Source organism: Sparus aurata, chromosome 15 (genome assembly GCF_900880675.1).
Source record: "Sparus aurata chromosome 15, fSpaAur1.1, whole genome shotgun sequence".
NCBI lineage: Eukaryota > Metazoa > Chordata > Actinopteri > Spariformes > Sparidae > Sparus > Sparus aurata.
This window is the reverse complement of record NC_044201.1, coordinates 936,608-960,155: the sequence shown is the minus strand read 5'-3', so window position 1 is coordinate 960,155 and position 23,548 is coordinate 936,608. Positions and strand designations below refer to the sequence as shown.

General features: G+C 41.4%; 1 protein-coding gene across 6 annotated transcripts in view; it reads left to right on the top strand.

Moving 5' to 3' along the window:
- The window catches only part of gbf1 (golgi brefeldin A resistant guanine nucleotide exchange factor 1), a 218,369-nt gene that overhangs the window by 91,678 nt on the left and 103,143 nt on the right, over positions 1–23,548 (top strand). The window lies entirely within an intron of this gene.

The window sequence follows — 23,548 nt, the reverse complement described above, 5'->3', positions numbered from 1 at the left end:
CTCCAGCTTCACAAAAACTTGACACAGACTGAACTGAATCTAATGATAGGCAGGTATGTTGTTGAGAACATGCTCCTGTTATCAACAGCTGATTCAGACTCCTTCAGAACACTCACTGGCAAAAATATCGGGGAGAACAGGTGCCAGTCCACCATGCAGAGAGACATTTTCTAAATACATGGATGCCGAGTACACTACACTACACTACACTGAATGCTGAACTCAAAAGGGGTAATAATTAAAAGTAACGCAATAGTTACTTTTCCTTGTAACTAGTTACTTTCATAGTGGAGTAATTCCGTTACTAACTCAGTTACTTTTTGGAAGAAATAAATAGTAACTATAACTAATTACTTTTTTAAAGTAACATGCCCAACACTGTTAAAGATAGACCCTGACCACAAACATCACATTGGTGAAAATACTATGAATATCACTGATATCAGCCTTTAAATCCTTGGTGCGTCGTGTTCTGTCTGTGACTGTTGTATTGAATGTACTGACATCCCCATAGATGTCATTCTGACTTAAATACATGTAGCCTAACAAGTCTAAAAAAATGCTCTATGATAGTGGTGTGTTTCCTGTGAAGACACTTTGTCAATTCAACAGCACTGCTTACTTTACATCAGTTTGTTCATAGTGGCTCTGTGTGATTCCTGGCAGGGTGAGGTTGCAGTGTTAGCCTCTGTGGCAGTGGTGTATTGTGTCTCATATGGACACAGTCGAGTCTGTACAGTGTGTGGTTTCTGGAATCTCTCCTACCCCATGGGAATGCCATTAGTGGGGAGCTGAAGGAGTGCAGCAGGTGAAACAAAAAAGGCTGATAACTCCCCACTCCTCCACTCACACACACACACATACACACAAACTAGAGCTGTGTTAGCTGCTTTGTCTTTTTTTTCTCTCTTTCCTCTCAACGTCATACATTTTTGCATTCTTTCTCTCATCAATTACTATTGTATTTTCCTTGATGCCATCTGGTATCCTTGCCGTGGAAACAATTTTGCTTGTTTTGCAAGTACAGTTTTAAGGCAGACGCTGATATCAGTATTTGGAGGTTCACAAAAGCTAACAACATTATATTGGTCAGCAATTTTTTTTGTTTGTTTTTTTTTTTTAAATGAAGGATACATAAGATATCTTGATCCAGACCTTCTTTTTTATTGTGACCAAGATACATACTAAGTGAAGTGAAAAAAGTGAAGTGAAAAGTGAACTTGTCAGTGCTCTCTAGTGGACAAACAATGTAATGATTCTTCTCTGCAACCATTTCTTGTTACTTAGAAGCTGACATATACTGATACCAATACATCTGCATACTTTGCTTCAGATGCAGGTTGGAGAATCACCATATTCCTTGCATTACCGTGACTGCATTCATCAGTTTCCTATCTTAGTTGCTTCACTACCTCACCACCTTACCGACTTCTCTGGCCCTTCACCTCCTTACTCTTGTGAACCGGTACTCATCAACAGGGGGTGTAAAATCCAGTACACGCCCAAGCATGTGTCCCGGTTTATCCTGCAAAATGGATGCCATCTGCAGCTTAACCCTATGCTGTACGAAACCTTGAGCCCTCCAAACGTCATTATTCCAACTGTGTGCCCCATCTCCTCCCTCCAATGCTGACCTCATCCCCTTCTTCTTTTTCCACCCAACAACTTAATGAAGGTACACACTGACACTGGGATGGAAATTGTGCGTCTTGCTCTCCACTGTTTGTTTTTCTGTAAATAGAAGTGATAATAGGAGCCTGCCTGAAGGGCACCTCACTGTGACATTACAAGCAAACACTTACAAATCAAAATGAAATGAAATGGTTTGGATTAGATGGCTGCATTGCCTTTGATGAAATTTGTGAAACATTGATGTTTTACAGCTACTATAAAGGACAAAGGTATCTACAAAAGATAAATTCATGTGAGCTTGTTTCTTTGAGCTAACACAGATAAAAAAATATTTAATCATGCACTCCACAGTAGGGTAGCACATTGGAAAAAACTGACATTGCGATTTCTTTTAACCCTGCGATATATATTGCGATATCAAAAAATACAGGAATTTTCATCAGATGACCAGAATAGCACTTTATATTATGCTGCATTTCGAAATGATAAGCATTTATATTTCATATGAGCTCATTCATGCGTGCTTGTGCCATCCCAGAACTCCCATTCCCCATGCAGGCTTACTTTCATTACAAAAAATTACGTCCGTCTAATTTTCCTTCGGGTGCTGGTCGGGCGTCGGTAACAATGCGAGAGGACGCTGGCGTGAATATTGCCGCTTCTCGATCCATGACAAAAGGCTTTTTTTCTGTTAAAAGAAGAAAGCCAAGTTGTCTTTACAAACTCTGAGGCTGTGCTACTACCTTCGAAGCCTGCACACCTGAAGAATTGGCTCCATGGACTCACTTTCTCCGCTGATCAGCTGTTGGCCTCACCGATCAGCTGTTAGCATAACAACGCTAACTTATAAGCAGACGTACTCGATGTTCTGTGGGCTGTCCATCGCTGCTCCACTGGTCCTCCCTCCACCACAACCGTGGGGTTATTCACCACCTGGCTCCGTTGTCGCTCTAATCTGCTGCTGTGGTCTCTCCCGGCTCACGGCGATGTTGGATGGTCGCTGCTCCGCTGTTGCTGGTGGGGTTTGCAGTCGTTCAGCGCGGGAGATCCTGGACTCCTGCTGTCGCTTCGCCCCGGTCTCCATCGCTGAGACTGGATCTCTGGGTCTCCTGCGTCGCCCCCCCCGCTGTGTGCACGCTGTGTGCCAGACGCAAGTTCACATCTAGACAGAGGGTGCTGTTCCCTGCGGTGCAGACGGTAGTATTGACGACTGTGTATGGAAGTTAAATCAAGTCATTAATCAAGAGCATAGATTTTCAGTTTGAGAGCATGATTTCATTCCTTTTCAGTGACACAGCTCCTTCGCGTGATCAGATTTTTTCTCCTCATGCTCACATTTTGTGCTTGCAGTTAAATTTCTTCTGCTTTCTTTCAAAATGTCTGCTTAAAGTAAAAAATCACATGCCTGTGTTCACATTTCTCCTTCTTGCAAACAAAAATGTCGCTCGCATTCAAATGTGCCCTCTGCGCGCTCAGATCTAAGTGCACACGCTCAGGACACACACCTGCTCACAGGTCAAGTTCTGCCCTCGGATCTCTCCTCTGCTCACGGATTTTTCATGTGTATCAACACTATCAACCAATAGAAGGCCGGCTACTGTTGACCAATCAGATTATATCCGCTTCTTTGCGGATGCGTTCGCTGTACTTCAAGGAGCGTCGCATACGGACGGGCACTGTTTCTACCGGGTTTATCTACTTCCGTCCTCCAGGCTGTTAAATGTGGTGGTTCCCTTTATTTATGACGACTTTTGGAATAAAATATCAGTTAATCAATACACGAGCGCCCGTGCTTTTCATTACAGTAGCTACATCAACATAAAGTAGAACAATAGTGGCTCTATTTTCGCCATATTAGCCAATAGCCAGCTACCCAGGCAGCGGGATATGTTATATAGTATAAATAGTGAGATGTGAGCATGATTGTGATGATAGTACAGCGGTTAAATGCTCTGGTTCATATTGCTTTTTGCATCATGGGACGCTGTTTCGCATCCCGGCCCGGCCGGCACCCTCGCTCGTGTAATGAATGAAAAATACTCTATCATCATAGCGTATTTTTCATTACACCTTTTTAATCACGTATGTTTACCCACCATCTCTTGTTAAGTGTTTGTCAGGGGCCCATGTAGGAAGAAGAAGAAAAAAAGAAGAAAAAAAAACCAGCTGTCCAGAATTGCCACAGGCCTTTTTTTGTGAATGAAATATCTGGGGGCGGGTCAGTAAGGTAACGCTGAATGGCCTTGATGCCTGTCAGTCATGATGAGTCGCGTCTCGTCACCTCTCTGATGTGTCTGCAGCTGAGCACTGTGATCCATGTCTCTCTCCCCGGCCGAGCGAGGTATCATACCGTAAAATACCAAATAATAGCCGCGGCATTTATTTGTTTCAATCACTTAACAGACCAGGCGTTTATTTGGGACAGGCGTTTAATTCCTTCCTCTCAAAATCCGGAATGAAAATGTCACAAACTTCGCCAGCTTCTCGGTGAATTCTCTGGCATCCTCCTGCAAGTTGCGGCGGAGGAAACGATTCATCCAACTAGCACTCGCTGCAAACTCCTCATCTCTGCTGTCTGTCACTCACGGTTTTCCCGAGTTTTCCTCTGCATATTTTACGACAGAAAGTTTGAATTTCAAGTCATACTTTTTTTTTTCTATTTTGTTGCTGCACCGGAGCCATGGCGATCATCAGTGTGATACTGACTGACAGAAAGCAGCACAACGCGTGAAAAAGGCGAAGAAGAAAAACGTGCAGTGTCAGTGGTCACGTCTTCTTCCTTGATTAAAAAAGAATAAATGAATTAGACCCAGCATTTATTTGGAACCAGCGGTTATTTATCAAAATATACACCTGCATCAGTGTTTAAAGGGGACCCTGCGGTTAATTGACACGCGGCTATTATTTGGTAATATACGGTACATTTACACCCAACTCTGTACGCCGGGCCGGGATGCGAACCAGCGTCCCATGATGCAAAAAGCAGCAGAAATTGATATTCTTAACCGCTGTACTATCATCTCAAAACATACTAACCCTCCAGTATTTATACTATATAACATATCCCGCTGCCTGGGTAGCTGGCTATTGGCTAATATGGCGAAAGTAGAGCCGCTATTGTTCTACTTTATGTTGATGTAGCTACTGGAATGAAAAGCACGGGCGCTCGTGTATTGATTAACTGATATTTTATTCCAAAAGTCGTCATAAATAAAGGGAACCACCACATTTATCAGCCTGGAGGACGGAAGTAGATAAACCCGGTAGAAACAGTGCCCGTCCGTATGCGACGCTCCTTGAAGTACAGTGAACGCACCCGCAAAGGAGCCGGAATAATCTGATTGGTCAACAGTAGCCGGCCTTCTATTGGTTGACAGTGTTGATACACAAGAAAAATCTGTGAGCAGAGGAGAGATCCGAGAGCAGAACTTGACCTGTGAGCAGGTGTGTGTCCTGAGCGCGTGCACTTAGATCTGAGCGCGCAGAGGGCACATTTGAATGCGAGCGAAATTTTTGTGTGCAAGAAGGAGAAATGTGAGCACAGGCATGGGATTTTTTAATTCAAGCAGACATTTTGAAAGTAAGCAGAAGAAATTTAAGTGTGAGGACAAAATGTGAGCATGAGGCGAACAAATCTGAGCACGCGAAGGAGCTGTGTCACTGAAAAGGAATGAAATCATGCTCTCAAACTGAAAATCTATGCTCTTGATTAATGACCTGATTTAACTTCCATACCTGCGCCGCTGTTCCCTCCGTACTGACTGACAGGCACTCCATTTATTCTTTGTTTTGTTTGTTTTCATATATGTTTGTTCCACTTTGTTTAGTGTCCTTGGGTACCCTGAAAGGCACTATATAAATTAAATCTATTATTATTATTATTATTATTAATGTGATTGGTGGATCGCTGTGCATGCAGACTCTGCATGCACAGTGTGTCAGGTACCCTTGAAATTAGATGAGTTCATTGGCGTCCTACATGGCAGGCTCTGCGATGTGACTATTGCACACACATACATCGCGATGCTCGAACGATATATCGTGCAGCCCTACTCCACAGTCATGCAGGAAATGTTCAAGTGTAGTCCCTTAGGTTTGAATTCTGTGTAATGAAACATCCGTTATTTATAAGCACTCTGAGCGTAAAGTATGTCCATCAATCACAGAGGGGACAGCAGGCTGTGAAACACATTAAGTGGACGCTGGGGCCCGGCCAGCTCTCTGCCGGAATAATGTGGCCTCTGTGCAAAGTATGCAGCATAGAAAATACATTTTATGTACAGGATAACAGGTGCAAAGCAGTGCAGTGGCTGGCAGGCCTCGGCCCAGGCAAGGTTTGGTAATTAAGTCATGCTGTTTGCATGCACCTTCTTTTTTCTGGCTCTGCTTTTGAGGGTGAAACACAGTTCTGCTGTTAGGAATCTTCTTTTAACCTAATAAAATATTTTGTCAAAACAGTTTTTATTAGAGATTTTTAGAGATCAAGGTCTGGGTGGTATTTCAGAAGCTTGCTCTCCTTACATGAATAGAACTCACAGTTTGACATTGTGCAGAACCAAAAGCAAGAGTTAAGTAAATAAAAATGGTTTAGTTGTGGAATTCAAAAGTATGCCCAAAAGACAGGTGCTATACAATTTCCATCAAAGTCTAAGCAGCAGAAGTTAAAGGGATATTCCGGTGTAAATTTAATCCATGGTCTAACACACCGTGAAACTGTGTTAGACTCCCTCTCGAGAGATCAAGTTAGCAGACCGTTAATTTGCGGAGTTTTATCAACCTCAGAAACGACCGCAGGACAGCAATACACTGCAGTAAATGGATCCAAATATAAACCGCCACCAAAAAGCCACAAATAATGCTCAGAACAGCACCGAACTTCAGCAACAGTACAAATAGGGTCTCAGCACATAGTCCGGGGCATCTAACCTCCGCTAGCTTAGCTGGATTTCTATTGGGAAGCTAAAAACAGATTTCAACTCTCCTCCATCAGCTTCCGGGTCGGGGAAGTCCTGACGCGATGATTACCGTGTGCGGTTAGAAATGCTCATTTCCGTTCTTTTCCCTGTCCGCTCTCGATAATAATTGTTATATATTGGCAGGTAAGACACATATGAACTTTGATTGCTTTTCCATGGAGTCATAATCATACATTTTCATCCATGAGCCGCGGAACTCTACTGCACTCGGTAATCGAGTCGTCGGGACTTCCCGTCAACAGGAAGCTGCTGCAGAAGAGAGGTACATTTTGTCCGCTTCAGTAGAAATCCAGCTAAGCTAGCGGAGGTTAGATGCCCCGGATGATGTGCTGAGACCCTATTTGTACTGTTGCTGAAGTTTGGTGCTGTTCTGAGCATTATTTGTGGCTTTTTGGTGGCGGTTATATCTTTGGTCCCGTTTACTGCAGTGTATTGTTGTCGTGCAGTCGTTTTCTGAGGTTGATAAAACTCCGTAAATTAGCGGTCTGCTAACTTGATCTCTTGAGAGGGAGTCTAACACAGTTTCACGGTGTGTTAGACCATGGATTAAATTTACACCGGAATATCCCTTTAAGATTCAGAATTTTAGTCCTTAGTATGGGTCCTACATTCCTCATAATGAATCCAATATCCATCTTTGTCATTAGGTTGGTGCTGTGGTGCTCCACACGTCCAGTTTGTAATGCAAGCTTTCTCTGAAAAAATGTTAGTTTGCAAGATCGACCCTGCTTACATCATCAGGGTTATTTTCTCAGATTTCACAAAGCCTCCGCAGATCCACAAAAGTCATTAAACAAATGTTTTCACAGGCTGAGAAGTAATCCCATGACTAGTAAACTGACCTTTATGCATAGGAATGCTGTAATTTGATTTATTGCCCAACACTACATACCAGGGATTTGGAATGAAAAATTTATATTTAAAATTAATATACACTGTGACTGTGATACAATAATGGCAGTTTGAAATTATAGATATATATATATAAGACTTTTTGAAATATGTTGATGGTGCCTACAACATTATAGACACACACACACACACACACACACACACACACACACACACACATACTCTCTAATGCCTTGTTAAAAAATGGAACCTTGTGTCTTTCAAGTGACAGGAGCTCTGGATTGTCTGAACGATCAGCATAAATTTCAGAGGGCAGCCCTGTAGGTCAGAAGTTTCTAACAGCGCTTTGTGTTTGTTCGGTCTTCACTGGTGATGTCATAATATCAGGGCTTCAGTTACAGCCAACAAGACATGGAGCACTTGCAGTGGGGGAGTTCTGTGACTTTGTAAAGGATGTGAGTGGAAAAATGACTGAGAGACAGAACTCGCATACAATGAAAGGGCACTGCTCTATGATATTGTGTCTGTGACTTGTTTTTGTTCTCCATTGCTTATTATGTGACTGGGAGTGTTTCAGAAGTGGAGCAGTTTGCCTGGTCAATGTTGTTAATTGCCTCAGATATTGGTGAAGTGATAATGTTTCCTATATTTGTGTGCTTCTTCCATGGGAAAGTAGGCTCAAAAGTTTTCGTTGTGCGCCTGTGTTTATGATCAAGATTCTGCACTAGTAGTAGACTAACACAGTATCAGATTATCACTGGATGATTATTATGGCCAAAAGAAAAAATTCCTTGCAGAAAATAATTGCCATATAACATTCATTTATTCATTTCAACTATTTTGACAGTCAGTCATAACCGAAATCCTTTAAAAACTGTTACAGTGCAGCCGCTCTTTGAATAGTACTCACGGAACTTGTTTGCTTGCTGCACCGCACTTGTAGGGGCAAATGTTTACTGCAATACTGTGTACAATACCCAGTGTGCAAACTCAGCAAAGACATTGGGCATACTATCAAGTCAAATGCCATGATTTTAACAACACTGAGAACTTAATCAAACATTTTCTGCTTCAAGGTTAAAGGAGTCATCACCCGGAAATCGCAATTTCTCTCGTTAAATCATGCATATTGGTGTTGGACCTCTGTTGAAACTTGCCTGAAAAGCTGGAGTCTGAAAGTGGCTTATTTTTTTCGCTTTGGCTCTTTTTCCGAACAGGAATAGCGCACAGTAGTGCGCGTTCCTAAAGCACGAGATTTTGACTCTGCTCCTGTGGTGACGTTACCACAGGAGGCTACTTGCATAAACATCAGCTCACAGCCGTCCTCAGCCAGACTTTCTGAGTGAGCACGCCGAGTCTGCTTATTTCTCTGTCATTTTCACGCCATATATCGTCACCGCCAGCATTAAAACTCAGGTCTTACATGTAAAACACGAGTGTGAAAAGTAAGAAGAAAAAAAAAAAGAATTTACCATTCAGAGACATCCTGCTGTAAACGTGTCTCTTCCACCGTCTCTGCCTCTTCACTCTACCGTTCGGTTTCCGACTCTGGCTTGTACATAAATGCCTGAATTCCGTAAGGTTCGTCATTTAGTGTGTGCGCCATGACAGGGGGCTGTTTATGTATTGGAGTCCGTGTGTGCATGCAGGCTCGCCCCCCATTCCGGCTCTGTCCTTCCTGCGGCCAATCAACGGGCGCCTCATTACATATCAATACAATGCACATCCGGACCGGTCAAAACCTTACGCATAATCTCGCGTGAGAAAGTCGCGGTATGAAAAAGTGTCAGAACAAGCTCTATGTTTGATTTTTTTTTTTTTTTATTATTTCTAATAAGTTTTAAGAATTGATCCAAAGCGATCCAAGAGGGACTGGATATGTAAAAAACCAGGTGATGACTCCTTTAACAAAATGTGAAACAAATACTTCCAGTACAGTTAAGGTTTCTACAGACAGAAGCTTGGCTGTGCCATGGGCTGACCCGTGTCATCAATAGTGGCCAACCTCAATATGGAGGAAGTTGAGAGCAGAGCCTTGATTACCTTCAAAGGAACTGCTCCTAGCCACTGGGTCAGGTATGTGGACGACACCTGGGTCACAATCAGAACAGGGGAAGTGGAAGCCTTCACAGAACATATCGATGCTGTGGACAATAACATCAAGTTTACACGGGAAGGTGTCAGAGGAGACAGTATACACTTATTGGACTGTACAGTAGACATTGAAGCAGACAGAAGCCTCAACATTGATAAACAGAAAACCTCCACGCACAGATCACTACTTGCTGTTCGACTCTCGCCACCCACTGGAGCACAAGCTGGGGGTCATCAGAACCTTAAACCATCGGCCTGAGACCGTTCCCACATAGACAGAATGGAAGGAGAACGAACAGAAGCACATCAGGGAGCACTTAAAACCTGTGGCTACCCAAACAGAACCTTTGTCAGAACCTCTAAAAGATGGAAGGAAGTGGCCAATTGACTGTGGCGGCCACATGCAAAACCATTACCTTTTTGGGGGTTGTCTTGCTTTTGCCTCACCATTGCACCTGTTGTTACGTTCATTTAGACCAAAGCAAACACTTGTGTTTCCTAAATGGACAGATTGTTATCCCTGAAGTTTAGCTGACTTGGTTTTATACTGTGATGATGAAGTGTTGCCTTAATTTTTTGGGCAGTGTTAATGTCCTCTTCTTTTTCTGCATTAACACTAAAATTTCAAAGTTCTGTTGTCATTTTACAATGCAAAATAACATGCTGGTGTGTAGCCCCCTATATGCTACATACAGAAAATATTTAAACAGATAACGAGATATTTAGATTAGAATAGCATGTAAACAATAAAATAGGTAGACCATTGTAGGTATTGGTGATTTAGTTAACAGTTGAAGCACCTCAAAAACGTGGATGTTCCTGCACTTGGGTTAGGATCCTAACAAACTTTGGATCATTCAGGCTACATTCAGACCAAATTTGGCATTTTGGTGATTGGCAGCATGGTTCTGCAGTGGTGTTTCATTGCCAATTTGTGTGACCTCACGTTGTGAACTTTAAACCCTGCTGATCAATTTGCCAAAAGGAGGTGCTGGTATGCTGCTCTGCTAGTGGTATGCTGCTGTGCTAGTAGCATGTTGGTCCTACTAGTGATTGTTTAAAAGAAGATTACAAATTAAAAGAATAGTAAGGAAGAATAATAGTAAGCAGCCAGAATTCGAAACATATCATTAGGGTGGGATTTTAATTGGTTCAACCGATTATTGGCCTGGCCGATATCCAGCATTTTGACGATTATATATCTGTGATTTATTTTCCAGATTGCTGATTGCTCCGTTAATCGGACCGTCATTAACACAGGTCCTTCACTCAGCTTAATACAGAGAAATGTCCCACAAAGCAACATTACAGACCAAACAAAAGTAACATAGTAACTGTAACTGTCTTTGGCAACTTATATGAGGAAAAAATACCACGGATATACATGGAGAAGCATCCGTCCTCCTGTCAGTCCTCCCGCCTGTCCTACCGACCCTTCACCACATTTCTGCCCAAAAAACAGCGTCTTTCACCGACAATAAACTTGAACTCACCAAGTGTTTATGATGAAATAAATCACTGCGATTGTCAGCCCTCCGGACCGAGACGTCAGTGAACATCTTGTAATGTCAGAGAGGTGCAGGATATTACTATGACAGATGTATGACAGATCAGTGCAGTAAGGGTATAGTTTTAAAGTAAAACTCTCGCCAAAAAAGCAACCTAGGCTTTACCGTTTTACTGTAGTTTCTTTTTCGGGAAAGCTAATTTTCAATGGAGTGCTACGGTCACTTTTACGCTAGCATCAAAATCGCTTTTTTGAAAACACTAAGAAGGCTCGACACACCATGAAACTTTGCTCGTAGTATCACCAGGGTCTCTACACATGACCACGAACATTGAGAACATTGTTTGTGTACACAGAGTTTGCTAAAAAAAAGGTTTTTGGACAACTCACGTTCACAGTAGCATCTCAGGCACACCGCCGTCATGGAAGACAAAAAGTGTCGATCCCCGAGTGCGACCTAATGGCAGGAGAGTAATGGTGGACCGCTCCTCAAGCCTTCCTGTTAGGTCATACTCGAGTTGTCCAAAAACCTTCTTTTTACAACAATGTTCTCAATGCCTGTGTTCATGTGTAGAGACCCTCGTGAAACTACGAGCAAAGTTTCATGTTGTGTGGAGCCTTCTTAGTGTTTTAGAAATAACAATTTTGATGCCAACGAAAAAAAATTTGCTTGCCCAAAAACGAAACTACAATAAATCTTAAAAGTGCCTCTTTCATCGTAATTCTGCTTTTACACAAAGGTTTGACTCATATTCAATCACAAATAAAGCCTTGGTTGCTTTTGAGGGAGAGTTTCACTTTAAGGTACTTGACCAGTACCTTGAGAAAAAAAAATATATAAAAAAAAAAATTTAAATTAAATTAAATATAAAAAAAAGAAAATATATATATATATATATATATATATATATATATATATATATATATATATATATATATATATAAATAAATAAATATAGCACTTTATGCTTCTATTCACTACACTATGGAAGCAACATTGTATATGTGTAAGTTAAATTCATAAATCTGTGGGTAGGTTACTAGGTACTAGTTAGGTAACTTTCTCAATTAAATTGTACATTAAAATGATGAACTTGCATTATTAATTTATAATCCAGAATAATATAACCCTTATTCTGAAATGCACTTGTTTTTTTCATTTTTTTATAAAATGATAAAAGTTCTACTTTCATTAAACAAATGCCTGCCTTGGATAGTCATGCCCTTCCTATAGGTTTAGTATGCTGGTCCCACAGTGATTGTACTCCTCCACAAATGAAAGCAATTCTAAACTGGTTCATAAGACCAAATCAAGTAGACATGTTTTTGCAAGCTGCTTGTCTGCATTTTTCGCTGGTGCGGATTGCAGGCAAAACTCACAACCCTCATTGAAATTAGTAGTAGGCACTGCATTTTTGCCACAACACAGGATTTGTTCTGATTACAGCCTTATATTTAGCCGAGAGCTATTTAGAGACGAGTGCTCACATGGAGAACTGGGTGATATTTGAATTAGTGTTACAAACTTGTCCATCTAAAAGCTGCTTTTCGTCTACTTCACTCATGATAACTTCATTGTATTTTAACTGATTAGTCAGGTAGCAATTCTTAAATTTGGTACTTTTCTGAAGAAGCAGGTGAAGACATCTTTTGATTGACTAACTGATTGATTTGGCCTTAAGAGCCTATATGCTTGTAAGGCTATTGTTTCCCTGCTTCCTCCACCTTTAACTATCTAGTCAATCCAAGGGTGTACTTGTAAATACAAATGCAAACTATATTCCATGTAGCCCTTTAGGAAATGCTGCATTAGCCTTTACAGCTGTCCTCCCAAGCATTTTAGAAAAGTTTTAATTTCTCCTGGGCTTACAAATTGCCTGTTTAGGTTGCACAGAGGCATTGTTCCAAGCATCTATAAAATACCACTGTGGCCCAATGAAATGACCATATGGACCTCCGTAGCATTGTTTCATCGTAATTGCCTGTATCCGCAAGTGTCAATTTCATTCTGGAGAATATAGGGACTGAGGGCAGAAAATAAGAATGAATGAAGCAATAGTGGGGGCAAGTGGTGAAGGAGAGCTGACATTCATCAAACTTCTCCCAACAGATGTATAAGAATACCGTCATGCAAGACTTTGTTCAGCAGATGAACAGCAGAATTCTTGGTGGATTTCATTTAGCCTTACTGGTGTTGTTAAAGTGTTGCCTCTCTCCTTGGCATGAGGAGCTTTGGCATTGCAACCAAAGACCCTGACTCTTAATTTTAGCAGCTGAAGAGGTCCAGATCAATAACCATCATTGTTTGGTTTTGGGTCGCTTTGTCGGTCAAAGGGGGGTTCACCCCTCCCTGCTCTGCTGCTCCCCCTCTCCTTGCTGATGTAAATGGTAATGGTAAATGGAATAAATATTATAGAAAGTGCCATTTTCCTTTGTCCATTTTTGCTTAAATCTTGTGAACTGCATGTCAGTGTCTGGTTGAAATTTGTGTGTATGTGCTGTGAATACAGGTGTATACTGCAGTGATGTCCTGGAGATGTAGCAGCTGGACAAAGTTGTTTCTTACACAGATTTCTTCTGCTGCTGTCTGCATTGATGATAAAAAATGTTTCATGTTGGGCTATGTCAGAACCACTCTTGTATAGTAAGGCACCCTAGAGATTTCACAGAACAGGATTTACGGCACCGCCACACGGTCACTGACATCCATACATAAATGTTTTTCCTATTTTTTAGTAGGAGACAAGGAACAAGTGAAGGCTAAAACACAGAAACTGTAAAGGATATTCTACTTAAATATAAATCTAAAGATCAGATATTCTTTTTGCAGGCATCAGATCACTTGTTTGACAGGCAAAAGGATGTTGCCTATTACAGTAGTTCTAGTCGATTTCTTCTATTTCTTCTTCTACTCCTGATCAAAATTTTAAGTCCAGTTGAAAAATTGCAAGTGTTTACATTTTGCACTGTTGGATCTTAAAAAGGTTCTAAGTAGAGTTTCAAAATGCAAAAAGAAGAAATGGGAGTGACACAAAAAAAAAATTGAGTAAGCAGTTTATTGAAAACAACAATTAAACTGAAATAGGCGGTTCATCAGTTGATCAAAAATTTAAGACCACAGCATTTAAAGCCAAAATCTGCACAAAAATGTGGATTCAATGTCATTTTCTTTCAGGCATTCACACTGTCATGACCTCCTGATGGCAAGAGCCAAAAAGCTTTCTCTCGTTGAACGTGGTCAGATTGTTGAGCTGCATAAGCAAGGCCTCTCGCACATGCCATCGCTGCTAAGGTTGGACACAGTAAGACAGTCATTTTGAATTTCTTAAACGATCCTGAGGGTTATGGGACTAAAAAGTCAAGTGGTAGACCCAAAAAAATTTCCCCGGCGCTGAGGAGGATCCAATTGGCTGTCCTTCAAGACACGGAACGATCCTCGTCCCAAATTAAGGCCGTTACTGGTGCCGACTGCAGCCCAATAACCATCAGACGGCATCTGCGAGAGAAGGGCTTTAAGAACATAAAACGTCTTCAAAGGCCTCGTCTTCTTCAACACCACAAAATTGCCCGTTTGGACTTTGCAAGAGAGAACCAAACATGGGACATTGAAGGGTGGAAGAAAGTTTTATTCTCTGATGAGAAAAAATGTAACCTTGATGGTCCTGATGGCTTCCAACATTACTGGCATGACAAGGAGATTCCACTTAAGATGTTTTCTACGCGGCACAGTGGAGGGGGTGCCATCATGATCTGGGGTGCTTTTTCCTTCAATGGAACAATGGAGCTTCAGGTTGTGCAGGGGCGTCAAACGGCGGCTGGCTATGTGGAGATGTTGCAGAGGGCATCCCTTATGACTGAGGGCCCTCGTCTGTGTGGTAATGACTGGGTTTTTCAACAGGACAACGCTGCAGTTCAAAATGCCCACCTGACAAAGGACCAGTGGTGCAGGTATATGGCATAACAACATATTTTTCAGTTGGTATTGCATATACCTGCTTCTAAATCCCCTCTGATGCGCATCTTCATTACATTGTTCGAAGGAACTATATTTAACTGCTTTACGCAGCTGTCTGATTGCATTCCGGCATTTGATGATAGAATTTCACTCATCACTGCCAGCAATGCGGACATGCCATGTATTAATGCTCACTAATGCTTAGACCAGTGGTTCCCAACCTGGGGTCCGCCAGAGATTGCAAGGGGTGCACACAACTTTGTCTGTTCTGCGGTTGTGAGGTTACCAAAATTATATTTGTGCACATTAATGAGGTTGATGGACGCACCGGCAAGCCCAAATCACGTGACCAATTCAAGACGGATGTAGCAGTAAGACGCAGCCTCCATGAGTCTCAGTTCCGACTTATGTTATGGTGCAGCCTTCAAACTATATACCAGTTTTTAGATTGTGTTGATAGGCCAAGTAAAACCAGACTTAAGATGAATAATGTCCGCCACGCTTTTCGCGAACATTGTCGTCTCGATTGTGGCGTTCATTAAAGACACATAACACATCAAAATAACAATCTACTAACTGATTGACCTTATTTTTTTTCAAGGTACATGATCCAAAAAATGGAGGTCCTGATTCAAACTGTGAAGTTGATAATGTTAGATTTATGATGACAAACCAAACAACGGCCATAAATTTGGCAAAAGCAGCAATCAGCAAGGGCGAAAGATGAGAAGCTGTCGTCCTATAATTGGCTCTTTGATAGTGATTAGTAGGAGATATAAAAGATTATAAACAGATTAATTAGCATCAGAACTTAAAATCTTTGAGGTTTTCTCCTTGAATGTCAAAGCTCAGTTACTCACAGAGGCGTACATAATTTATTTTGTCCCCATCCTATGTATTAGTAGCATGTTGAACGTTGTTTTTTTGTCAAATTTCTTTCATATTTTACATGTATGAACATTTTCTTAGAATTCTTCTATTTATATTATTATCATAATATTAATTCAGTGTGTCTTTAGTTTTATTTTTTGCTTTGTAATTTACTTAGTTGCAGTGCCGATATCACACTGATGTAATGCTCATTTGTTCTTACTTGATATTTTTCTTGATTAGCTCTTCCACTTTGTGATATTATGGAAGATTCAACTCTTGTATAGTTGTGGGCTCCACTTATAAAGCCTTGCAAACATCTATGGAGACTCCACATTTAAGTCATTGTGTGTTTTTGTAGTTGAGATGGTCTGGTTGGCTGTAGATATTGTTTGCATATCTTTTCATGTTCTCTGCAGTTTTTTGTCTCCTGTTGTCTGGACACTATGGAGTGTCTGCTGTGTAGATGCATCTCCTGCTGTTGCTTTCTGTGTTCTAAGCCTTTTCTGCACCACTGCCAATAGATGTGCATGTGTTAAAGATGGCTTCTGTTTTGTGGTGAGCCAGCCTCATCCGAGGTGCTCTCCTGGGGGCAAAGGTTTACCCTCGCCTCCCCTCTCTCTCTCTTTGCTGTGGTCATTTGAAGAGGTAATCCACACATGGCTGGATACTCTCACTACAGCTCCAAGCAGAATGAAGGAGCTCCAGCATGGTAAAGGTAGAGAGGATTAGGCTCATGTTGAATCGTAATGGGCTCATTTCACAAACCTTTTTTTTTTTTTTTTCACCAATTAAGCCAAACTCAAGTTGGACTTGTAGGCATTCTTAAGTCACTTGTACCCAGCAAACCCAGTCCTTACATGACAGCATGCACGCTTGGGTGAGCCCCTTTAATCCTATGTTTTTCTTTTTTTTTTTTTTTGGTCAATGTCAGACAGAGGTTAACCTGGTTATAGAATGATTGCCTCACCCCGGCTGCAGACGTCGTTATTAATTTCACTCCTCTCCACAAGCCCTGGAGATTGAGTCGAAGTAGAAAGCCCATATTTAGACTTTATATAAGAAGATTGGTGGTGGCCACTGACAGACTGCTCCAGTCAGCCCTATGTTCACCGATGGCCAGCCAGATCAATACAGTACAATTGAGTTTTCCAATCTGTGGTCTTTGTGAACGCAGCCATAGCACTTACAGGGTGATCACATCTGATGAAGTCTTCATCAGGGTCTATTGACAGATTCATTTGAGGACTCTCCTTCCACCCTTACTACACTGTAAAGTAATGGGTCACAAAAACCCTCTTTAAAAAGTTTTCTGGCAGCGGATGGACACATCACACTGACAGAGCTATCTCACTCTCTGAAGAGAACGTTGATTTTGATTTAAATTTTGCACGTTTCTGTTTTTATATCATCTGTCATGAGGAAAGATAAAATAAACTGTCCAGATGTTTCCAAAATTAGGCTATACTTCACCCTTCACACCAAAACTGCTTCAAGCTTTCAGATTTAACAACAACTGAAATAAAAACACCAGATGAAAAAATACTCAATAAAGCAGAAAGCAAGAGATTTGCTTTTGAAAGTGAGGCCCAAAAGTGAACTGGCGGCTGATAAAGGGACTGTGTAAATTTTCAAATTATTTCATATTTGATTTCTAAACAAGCCGCAGGGGTATTTGATATCACATGCTAATACACAGCGGTCATATGTACACTTTTGGAAAATGGTTGGACACTCTCCTCGGTGCTTTTGATGTCCAAGTTGGTTTTTTGTCTGGAGTGGAGCTGCACTTAAGTAAGCTATAATCTTCACGGTATTGCTATGGCTAGCACTCCTTTGGCAAAACATTTCACAGCAGCGTTCGTGACTCCACTAATTTTTCCCTTGTTGTCTTACCTGTTTTGTATTTTTGCTTTCCCCTCTTGACCCCCTTTCTCTCTGAATTCTCCAGAGAAAGAGCGGGATTATTAAAGCCGGGGGGGGGGGGGGGGGGGGTATTAGCCAAAGGAGGTTTCCCAGAGTGGAATGCCCAGCAAAGCTCCCTTCTTTGTGAACTGATTACAGAGGAAGATCTGCTGCATCTTGCACTGCAGCTGGATTCAATAAACTGTAGGATTCAGTTGGGGTGGCATTTTGACACAAATGCCAGTGATTCTGGTTTTCTGATAGCTGATATTTTACAGCGGTCAATTATTTAATGGCTCTTTTCTTTAAAAACCAAAATATCAAAATTATTATTTTAATATTATTAAAATCATTATGACTTTTTGAAAAGGGGCAAAATGTCACAACCCCATGAGCATTATAGAAGTATTGTACCCTTTTTCTCGTCATTCTATCATATCTGTGTCACAGTTTTTTAAATTCATTCCTTTTTTCAAGAGTCTGCATCCACACCAGCAACTCGGTTGTACAATGGTGCTAATGTCAGCATGCTCCCAATGACAACGTTAACATGCTCATGGTTAGCAGGAATGATGCTGACTGTGGTTTCCATCTTAGTGTAGTGTGTTTGCATGCTCAGTTTTACAGTTTTTCCCTAAACTTTAAGCACTTACCAAAAATATCACTTTTACACTCTAAAAACCTAAGGACACCCACTAACATCTGGCTTTATTGTTTAATGTGAATGGATACAATTGGCATTCAGTCCCGCATCAAATGACTTTGCTGCAACCACAGATATTTATGGGCTCCAGCTCTGGTCAACTGTGATGGGACACAACACCCAAGTGGATACTGCCACTTACTTGTTCACACTTTTCCACTGGTCTCTGTTAAAGTAGTGGTTCAGTCAGAACTGACTTTTAAAGAGAGACTAAAGTAAAAGACGTTTTGAGTGACTTCGATGTCACAAGCCTAGTCAGCTGCCTGATCAGTACGGATAATGTGCAACTCTCAACAGAGAAAAAAGGACATGCATGCAACAGCATGTATAATTCAGAATATTATCAAGACTAATTAAAACAACGTTAACATTTATTTCCATCAACCAAAACTAGACATTTACTATAACAATAACAATAATTTAATTGAAAAAATAATTAATTAAAAATAAACATTAAGACTAGTAGTGTCTTTGCTTTAGATTAAATCGTTTTTGACCTTATTATTTTGCACTGAAATTATTTTTTTTAAATGAATTGATTAATAACCACACTTGAGTCTGTCGACAGCATTTTGCATCATCTGCATCTGCGCAATATCATAGCCCAAGCGTGGTCTGGGTGTATCTAGGGGATGCTGCTGCAGGTGCGCCTGCAGTTATAAAACGTTTTTTAGACTAAAACATTGAAATATGCCAATTTATGTTCATATACTTAAAACAGACGGAGCAACCTAACGCAGACAGGTTAGCTTACCATTTTTAGGTGATATGCCATGTTTGTAGTCGAGCTGTGATATACAAACTGTTGTTTGCAAACTTTACATTCAACTTTTTTTTCATTTTCTATTTTTATAAATTGCTGCCACACCGCTGATGTCTTTGACATGGTAGAATAGGAATGACTGTAAATGAAACGCTTAAAAATGAATAAATATTTAACAAAGCACCGGACCTAGGCCTTCTAGTACGTTCTTCAATCTGTTTGTCTGTAGTGGGTTGGGCTAATCCAAAATACTGAAACCAAGGGGGTGTTCTGAAGACACACTGTTACCTGCGAAACAGGGGTGCTCTGAAAACACCCCCATTAGGACTTGGTACTTTCCTCCTGATGAAGCCAAATTCCATATGCAGGACACACAGCACTGGGATGGAGAGGATGCGCTGCGTGTATACACACTGCCATAGCAGCATGTAATTAACACGCCAACAATCGACCAATCAGAATTTTGGTCGAGCCAGAACATATCGACCAGTCGACTAGGAGATTACAGCCCTACAAACAAGATTCTTGGTATAAATGCATCATGTTTTGAAGTGATGGTATGGTGGCCTCTATACTAAAAATGCTCCATAAATAGTTTCATATCTTAAGGTAAGAGAGCGAGTAAACATTTCCCAAAATGTTGAACCCTTCTCCAAGCTCCCTCTTCTTATTTCTGACTTCTACTCTCATACATCCCTCTTTTCCTTTTTCTTCCCGCCGCTCTCCCTCTCTGAACATTAATTCCTCACTGAGCATCAGTGCTTCATACAGAGTGCATGGGGAGAGTACATTAGACTCTACACAGCACTATTGACCACTCTGTTCTGGCTTATTTGTATGTGCAGTATGTCTAAAACTGAAGCCTTCACAGAGGAACCCCACATGGTATGGCATTGCCTTGAGTTATAGAGATACAGCATTAGGACAGTTAGGCCTGTCACTATAACAAATTTTGCTGGACGATAAATTGTCCCAGAAATTATTGCGATAAACGAACATTTTTCAACTAATGTAATGATAATGGCACAACGATGCAAGTACACGCTTTCAAAGATCAATAAACCTTTGTTTCTAAACAGTATTTAACATTGGAATTGGAATGTCAAGAAGACATTTTAAATATCCAAAATAAATAGGCAAAACAACCAGAAACAATAAATAAAAAGGACTCTCAGTCTCTGTTAGCAAAAATTGCACTTGAATTACACACAACCAAAAACAATAACCCTAACCCTTTAGTATGTTTTCTTTTATGCTGTGCAGTTGTGGAATTACCATTTGTGACAAGTATGTTCTCCTAGGCAATTTGTACTGGCAAATGTTTGCAGCATTTGTCGAAATGCCGGCTTTTCGACGGTATTAAAGGGCTGCATCTCTTCAGCGATGTAGCGAACTACACTGTCTGTAAGTGACCAGTGTGTTATGTTTTAACTGTGCAGTGACAGCATTACCTGCAAATTTCGTGTTCCCCACATGTTGCGGGTATCGACTACAAAATTTGTAGTTCATGGAATTTTTCTCTCTGAGACCTCAACCTGTCAAATTTGCTCACTCATTCCTCATGAAAACAGTATTTTCTGCACTTTTTCTTCACAATTGTGTCTTCAGACTCGGCCTCATCCTCTGAGTTAGGATTTGACTCTGGCACACAACTACTAGGCTTATCGGGGAGAAAATAACTAGAGATGCACCGATCAGGATTTTTGGGGCCGATCACCGATCACCAAAAGCAGTATCTGCCGATCCCGATATTGCCGATCACCGATCACAGTGTCAAATCCATAAATTCTTCTATATTGTTGTCTTGTGTAACTTTCATATATTTAATTAATGATTCCTCTTACACAACATTGACATTTCATTATTAAGTATAAAAATTAGGAGATGAGAAAGTATCATGAATTGACCACCGTTTTATTGCAGGCTGAGGCAATGTGCAATATATCACACTCTAGAGACTCTCTTAGAGACAACTTGGACTCAGCTTACATAGAGTAACTGTAGCTTACTAGTGGGAATGCAGTCAGGGTGGGAATTTTGTCATTTTAGGGGCAAGTCCATTTGGCCTGCACTTTTGTTTTCAGGGGCACCAAGGCCACATGACAGGGCACAAAGGCCACTGAGTAAAATGTGTTGATTTACCTTTCAGACTGATACCATAACATCCTAATTTATAATAAGACATGGATTATGTATTAACACATTTTTTAATACCAAAATCAAGTTAAAGTTACATTAGAAAGTAGTTTTTGTTAAGTAGGGTTAGAGTGAGGTGATTTTTGTGACACTACACTGAATATTAGTGTTATTGAATATTTCTCCCAATAGAAATTCCCCAAAATTATGGCAAAGCTAATTTTTTCCAAACAAAAAATTGTAGAATAACAGCAGGAGACCATGGATGTGTGGAATGATTTTGGTGGCACTAAACTCTGAATAATAGTGAAATTATTGAATTTTTTTGTAGTTTCTCTTTTCAGTGCTGCACTTTGTAGACGGTCCCTGCGCCCTCCTCTCACAGACGGCTGATCATACAGACCAGAGTTAATGTCCAGATGCTCGTTTAGATGAAAATACGGTTCTAGCTCGTTGTCTTCCTCACTACAGTAGGAAAGTTCCGTCGTTTGTGTCAGTTACGTATCATGAAAAACCGGCTGCGCTCGCTCGCTGTGCTGTAAGTTTCGTTCTTCTGTTTTGAGACGCTGCTGCTGTTTGAGAGGCTTTCACGTGAGATCATCATGATGATGAGACTCCACCTGCGCGAACCGCGGACTCACTGAAGTTACTGTGAGTGACTACTGTGCACTCAGGTGGCTGTAATTAAAGACAAGCCCGCTACACTGACCGGGCCAGGGGCACAGAGGCCACTGTGGCCGTACGATGAGTTTTTTTTCACGCTGCATCAAGGCCAAAGTGCGGGGCAACAGCGGCCATGGCCGCCGTGAAATTCCCACCCTGCATGCAGTAAATGCACTGTCTCTATATTGAAACGTCATCTGATCGGCCTGATTTGATCTATTTTGAGAACTCCGATCAAAACCGATAGGGGCATTATCGGCCGATTGCGATCGGTTGCCGATCGATCGGTGCATCTCTAAAAATAACCCAGAGATTCTACCAGATACATGTCCGCTGCGTTACAGCCCAGACCCGCTTTTGCAGTACCGCAGTTATAGGTATGTGTTATAAGAACAACAACACGAAGTGTTCCCGACCTAAGGATTGGTAGAAGAGCTTGTATTTGTCACTTTATTGAGATTTGTGTGCTGGCGTCATCAAGCGTGTTTTATTTTGAAAAGTAAGTGTTATATTGTTGTTTCAGTGCGTGACTTCCTGTCTGCTCAGTGCTAAATTCATTTGAATTGCTGCGTAGAAGTCCTGCGTATCTGCTCCGGAGGGCTTCGAGCTGACGGAGCTGGGACAGCGCAGATACGCAACGCAGCAGACCTGCTGGAAGTTAAAAGACTAAAGTGAAACCTATCAGCTCTGCTGGTGTGGCGGAGCCGTCACACAGCGTATCTGGTGAAATCCAGATTCTTTGACTCACCCCTTTCACGAGCCAGTGTAAAAACATTTTTTTTTTTTAATTCGGCAAATTCACTGGTTGCACATGCGCGACTAAATGTAAAATGTGGTCGCACTGTCTCAAATTTTGACTTTGTCGCAGTCTGAAGCCCTTTAAGTGGTTCACCATGGTCATTCAGTTTGAATCCGAAGTGCGCCCACACTGCAGCTGTCGTGTTCAGCTTTGAAACCAATTCCCCCTCCCCACACAGAGACAAAAAGTGACTGACAAGAGGGTTCACATGAAGGCAGGAACACACTGGCCCAACCGTTGGAAGTCTGAAGCGTTTGGAGAGACTCGGACGAGGTCGGGAACAAATATGTTTGGTGTGTTCAGCTGCGTCGGAAGCTTTCGGAGCCGCGCGGACGTTGTCGGATCCGACTGAGCATGCGAAGTCTGAGGAGGAGGGCCGTCGGACGTCTGAGCCATTGGATTCTCTGATTGGTTGTATGCCAGCTGTATGGACGTTCTGATTGGCGGTGTGCTAGCGAATCAGCGCGGTGTGTGGGAGGGGCGGAATACTGTGTGCGTTTTGCTTTTCTGTCAACTCCGTTCCGTCATTCCCTGTTTTCATGTTTTGCAGTACTGGCACCAGACTATTTGTTATGTCCGTTCAGGACGAATTAATTTGTGTTCGTTTGGTAATGCCTTGCTGCATGTTTAGTATGCAGCTGTTTTTAATCGGAAATAGTCAAGTTTCGTTTTGATCGAAAGTAAAGAGAGTTG